Source organism: Limulus polyphemus, unplaced genomic scaffold (assembly GCF_000517525.1).
Source record: "Limulus polyphemus unplaced genomic scaffold, Limulus_polyphemus-2.1.2 Scaffold298, whole genome shotgun sequence".
Taxonomy (NCBI): Eukaryota; Metazoa; Arthropoda; class Merostomata; order Xiphosura; family Limulidae; genus Limulus; species Limulus polyphemus.
This window is the reverse complement of record NW_013665908.1, coordinates 361,622-368,178: the sequence shown is the minus strand read 5'-3', so window position 1 is coordinate 368,178 and position 6,557 is coordinate 361,622. Positions and strand designations below refer to the sequence as shown.

At 33.1% G+C, this 6,557-nt stretch overlaps 1 protein-coding gene across 1 annotated transcript in view; it reads right to left on the bottom strand.

The window, feature by feature from the left end:
- LOC106457160 overlaps positions 1-6,257 on the bottom strand; it is a 75,212-nt gene extending 68,955 nt beyond the window's left edge. The window contains exon 1 of the mRNA XM_022382989.1: positions 6,195-6,257. The gene's annotated coding sequence lies outside the window, so the exon portion shown is untranslated. The remainder of the gene's footprint in view (positions 1-6,194) is intronic.
- Positions 6,258-6,557: the final 300 nt, after the last annotated feature.

The window sequence follows — 6,557 nt, the reverse complement described above, 5'->3', positions numbered from 1 at the left end:
ATGTTTTTGTTGAAAGTTGTTTACATTTCATGTTATGGCTAATTTTGTTTTTCCTTCTGTTAAGTAGCTGATGAATATCAATCTTATAAAGCTGAATGAAATTAATTCAAGTTTTCTGGACAATTTTTTAAAGATTTTTTTTTTCAAATTGCACAGGGAAACAAAGATATAACAAAACCTTTCTCCAATGACCTCATTTCTTTTACCTTTATTAAGATGAGCATTAATCAGCCAGCAACTGAATCGAGCTTACTCGATGGTATAAATTTGTAGCTCAGTTGAGTTTACTCTGTTGTATATGGCCCAGCATGGCCAGGTGGTTAGGGCGCTCGACTCGCAATCTGAGGGTCATGGGTTCGAATCCCCCTCACACCAAACATGCTCGCCCTTTCAGCCGTGGGAGCGTTATAAAGTGACGGTCAGTCCCACTATTCGTTTGTAAAAGAGTAGCCCAAGAGTTGGCGGTGGGTGGTGATGACTAGCTGCCTTCCCTCTAGTCTTACACTGCTAAATTAGGAACGGCTAGCGCAGATAGCTCTCGTGTAGCTTTGCGCGAAATTCAAAACAAACTAACTAACTAACTAAAAATTAGGGCTTGATACTGTCATTTGCACATCTCAGATAGACCATGATTTTTAAAAGTAAAACTTATAAAAAATCCAAAGCATTTTATTATATTAAATTTCTAATCTCTGTAATGATACATCATTCAATTTCAAGCAGTCAGGAGTATAGATAGTAGACATAAAATGTTTTTCCTTCCTTAAAAACTTAAGTGTTTATATAAAACAAATATTTACTTAAATGAGCTATAAGTAAAATATATCTAAGGTGCTTAATGAAATATTTCTGCTGTTTCCATTTGTTTCCTTTTTAAATTTGTTAATTTCTTGAGTCTGTATGGGTATGTGTGCATATATAATGATTAGCACGCTGTCTTAAATTTAAAAATTAATTACAATTGTGTTTAAGTGTGCTTAAGTTTAGCATATATTATTTTTATTATTCTATTGTCTGTTTTAGCATAATAACAAGAAAGATAGACTTTATTCTCAGTTGTAATAAATGCTATTAATTGTGTGTGCTATAAAAGACAATATTTGATGTTTTCCGCTTAGATTGTGACATAGGGCACAGTTACATAAATCCATTACCACAAATATGTTCTGCAGCTTGGAAACAGACAGCAAGTTACCCGTGGTGCATTGAACGAGAATTAGAATATCACGCTAATTAAGCAAATCAGAATCAGATAAATTTACCACATCAAAAAAAGAAATATAAATGTTAAGAATTTTTGAGAAATTTGTGGATTTTGTTAGAACTTGAAATATTATACTTTTTTTTTGCATATTAAGAATAATTACGCTCATCGCAGAAGATAATAATGGTAGTCACAGAGACAAAACCTTTGTTGATTATTACACACTTACTAATACAAGTTTGTACCCACCACAATTAAGTGGTAATTAAGTGGAAGATAGAGGTTACTGAATGTATTTACGTTGTGGTAATGTTATATCTCAATAATTTAATGTATTAACCTGCGTAACTTTAGTGTCATTCGATAACACTAGGTGATGAAATCTTAATAGTGGTGGTATAATTGCAATATTTGATCTGTACCTGGAATTATCATAAAAAATATGACGAATGCATCTAAATTTGTAACATTATTTATTACACATTTCCATTACTGGTGGGCACTGGTCGGGTTTGTGATTCTTTGATTATCGCTTTTAGACATTAGGGCCAGAAACTTTGTTTGTAGCTAACCACAAAGCTACACAAAGGTCTATATGTGCTCTACCCACCACGGCTATCGAAACCCGATTTCTAGCGTTGTAAGTCCGCAGACATACCGCTGTGCCACTAAAGGGCGGACCAGAAATAAATGAATTATTGATTCTATATTTGACACATAACATACAAACCTTTGGAAAGAAGACATATTTAGCTTAAACACCAAGTTTAAGAACTTAGTCTGATTAGTTTTAAAAGAGTAACAGTGTCAAACGCAAATAAAGTATAATCTTAAAATAAGGGTTAATGAAGTAATTTAGGTTTTATAAATAGACTAACAAAAAACTCAGGCACGCTTCATTGCTCTATCGGGATAATTTGTAAATGTTAATTATTCCCATCACAACTTTTCAATCTGCACAGTTCAATGCCACAAGTTCACGAGACCCTTTTTCCCCCAGCTTATTGCTACATTTTGTAGCATTCCAGCTATTTTGTAGTTATGGAAAAGCTACTAAGACTATCTGTTGTCATCCCTAATTTTGACCAGAAGGAAGGTAGCCAGTCAGCAGCATCCTACCACCCACCATTCACGTTAATGGATTAACTGTCGCTCTTATAACGCACTCACAGCTTAAGGTTGAGGGATGGATGTGGATATTTTGAGGTATCGCACGGATTCGCACTCGACTCGTCATTTTCGAAATCCAGAGCGTTGCCACAGGTTAACCCGCGCTCCCACTCTAACTATAACATGGGTTTAATCTTATTAACTAATGCTGTACAAAGTGTTTTAGTTAATAACGTTAAAAGGTTCATGAAACAGTTAACATGTTTCGTCCTCGACCAGTAACACTATAATGCAACTTATTTGATTACGCTTGTTACTAAAGAGGAGATAGCTGTGTTTATGTTTGTCGTCACAATACTGTGTTTCTTCAATTACAGGAATCAACAAGAAACAATAATCATATTATCTTGAACTACCTGCGATGTTTTAATTAAAATTCGATCATTAAATACTTGAAAATCAGTTAATAGTTAACCCTAAAATTACCGACTTGTTTATGTACAATTCCTTACCTGTATGGTCCAAATATTACATCAGTTTGAGTAATTTTATGTTTTTACCTATCAGAACACTTAATGTAAAGAACTAGTGGGATTAATTACAACATTAATGATATTCTTGTTTTAATTTCGTGTCTGAGTTGTATGTTAAAAAAGCACGCCTGGTAACTAATAAGATCATATACTCACAAACAACTCGATGCATTAATAGTTTAGAAAAGTTTCTTTAAAAAGCCGATGACAAATGGGATATATAATAACGAATAAGGGTCGTGGTCTTCTACAGTACATGATTGACAGGGTTAATTTAAAAAAGTGATGTTTAATTTAAACCCACACTTACAAAACCTACCGCCTTCCCATTTGTCTCAGGAAAGCAACACTCCTATAAAAACTATGTCTAGAAAGCAAAGCTCGTATATAAGCGTACAATTTGAGTCCATAGATTTTAAATGCTAAGGACATTCGTTTTTCCATTTATAAAACTCAAAAATATATATTAATCACAAACAAATACACGTAAACAGCTTATATTTGTGACTAACTTAAATTTACAAAGGATACATTAGGTTGTAGTCAAATAATATACAACCACGATCGGATGTAAATATACTTTAGTAGACATTTTATACAAAAACATATTAAAAGCTTATCAAAGTTTTCAAAAAGGTCTAACGTTAGGTCGTAGGCTACTATTATACGTTTGTTTAGTGATACTGTTAAGTAAGTTTAGCCGTAACTAAACTAAAGCAAAAAACGTACACAAGTTACAGTGTTAATTTATTTCTTTATCAAATTTGTTTTGTTTCTAGATAACTACAAAGCTACACAATAGGTATCGAAACGCGGTTTCTAGCGTTGTAAGTTCTTTATCAAATGTAGTCTGTACTTAATAAAGGTTTAACTAATGTTAGGCCTAAGACAATTGGTCTTATAGGCTTCAGTGTCTGCAATTAGAATTATTTTGTATTTAAAGAAGTTTTGTTGCAATAAAGATACTAATTTGACCGCAAACGTTTTGCGGGTCTTTGCTAGTGTAAAAAATAATAGTAACGACGAAACTTAGAGTACAGCTAATTAAATAATTTAAACTAATATTTTATCATTAGGTATAAAATGTTATGAAATTCTATACTGTTACTTGGAAACATTATGCAAAGCTTAGTGGTCGGTGTGCCTCATACAGAAAATGTTACATTTAAAAATATCAAGCATTTATCGTTATTAATGTCGATGTGTTTGTCATACAATGAATGTCTTTTGTATTCTGTAATAACACCGTAGACCCTTCAAGATTACAGCCGTGTTCGTTTGTTGTTTTTTCTAGTAGTATATATTTTACTGAAATATTACATAACAAGATAGAAGGACCTCAATACTTAATAATATGAGTGCACCTTAAGACAACAGGAAAAACTCGCTAAGCAATCGAGATTATACATATTCCTTGTTAGATAAGGAGAAACCATGCAGACCACCATGGTACTCTCCCTCAAAGGTTGAGCTATCTTAATTTATGACACCACGAGATCTGTGTTTATTAAAAGAGAACGATACTGACAGACAATGACCTTATCTTCTTAAAATACGTTTAATTAGATGAAATAAACAAGTTCTGGTGCCTGGGGTGTGTTAAGTAGACAAACAGAAAAACACAGAGGACTAGTTTCAAAGGAAATATTCTCGTTCAAGTACCTGAAAAACGATTTTAAAAGTCATTGATGTACAAAAGCGTTTTGTTTTTATTTTTTGATTACTGTTCCTGAATTGAAAAATCTTTGAGAGGTACTATAGTAATAAGTACTATAGTAATATATGAGGATTAGAAAGATATCTTTAGTAGTGTTCTTCGTCATGGTATTAAACGCTTGGTTCATGATAATCTCTATATTCTTCTGTAACTTGACAGACATCTATCATACGCTTTATATCTATCTGCATAAAACGAATATATATTTTTCATAAACATCCACCTTCAAATTTTGATGTTTGAATTGTAGTTAATCTAAACGTGGGGTGAAATAGAATGTAGCAAGAAAAGATCTCACGAGCAAATAAGCCATAATACAGTGCTAGTATTGTGAACATTGATCAATCTGTGTTTTTAATTAAATTTTATTTGTTTTTGAGCAAAGACTTAATTAAATCTACCAAATCTACAGAGCTTTAATTCTTAGAAAGCAACTCAATAAACTTTTACATAAGCACTATAACCAGATTCAGCCGAGAATTCTTTAAGTCAACATATCAGATAAAACTTTTTTTTTTCATTCGAAGGATCGCATACTGACAACACTATGCACACCTGTAATAGTTGCAAAGCTACCTACACTAGCAAAACCAAACGCTATTTAACTGTACGTATCACTTGACACGTGAGTATTTACAGAACTGGTCATTTTACTACTATCTTCCTGTATTTCTGCTCTCCATACACAGAGTTTAACTACTGGACACAACCTCATAAACGAACCTAAGTGTTGTAGCTACGTGACGCACGACTATGGAACTTTGGATTTAAAAAAAAATCTTATTAAACAACATCTCTCTACCTTAAATATTAACTCGACTCCCGTTGAGTTTAGCTTGTTTTCGTCCTTTCTCATTAGCTGCACATTTACTTATTTTTTATTGTGGTTTTATATCCTAGTTAGTTACTGTGAGTCTTCAACATTCCCTTTACAATTTTTTTTTTTTTTTCAGAACAAAGCCACAATTGGCTATCTGCTGTGTCCACCGGGGGACCGTTACAAATTCTTATTGTTGTACAGAAATACGTTATTCAACATTCACCTTGTTATTTGTAATTAAAACGAAACGTTTAATAAATATAAATAAATATTATTATTTACTTTTATAGCTATATTGTACATCATTAAACACATATATTAGATTAGTATTCCACCGCAACTGGCTACCTTTATTTGCTTTCATTTAGAGTCTGTATAATTTCTTTTCTATTGTATTGGACATACATGTAAGAATAAAACGTAATATACATCTGATTTACATGTGATATATATAACATTCAAGTTCTGAGTAGATTTAGCATGTCCTAGCTGCACATGATCATAGCCACTAGGTAACAAACTTACCCCATAAATCATTTTCTTTCTCCATCTAGAGAGTATTGTTGTTTACTTGCTCTGGCTCAAACAATACACCGTCGTTACTGGTCTCGAAGAATTAATACAGTTTTATCAGCACAATGACTCATTAGAAGTAGACTCGAAACTTTGTTTTCCACACAAACTAGTTCTGTGCTTTAGAAATACGGTTTATTTTAACTAGAAACCGTTGTAGATATGAATAAAAAAAAATCATAAAGTTGAACATGCATGTATTATTGAGTTACAAAACGATATAAAGATGAACATTACCGCAGCACAACTACAAGGACACCAAGTAAATGCTGAGACTACGGACCACCAAGCAGCGCGAGGACCAAACATGATAAGCCTGTTTTACCGTTGAAACACTTGTGGAACCACGTGACCAGCGACCACAAAGAAATCAGCCAAGACCGGAAGATGGTTAAAATCTTAGCGCTTAAAGAGCATAGTTCCGTTCCTATAGCACGGGGATTACAACGGACACTACTATCAGGGCGTCTGGGAAAATAAAACAAAAACACTGAATGGCGTATACGATTGGCTGTGAAAGAAAACTGCTCTCACCTGGTATTCGTTCTTAACTAAAAGTTATATTTGTCTGTTTCTACCAGAATAGATTACCTATTATGC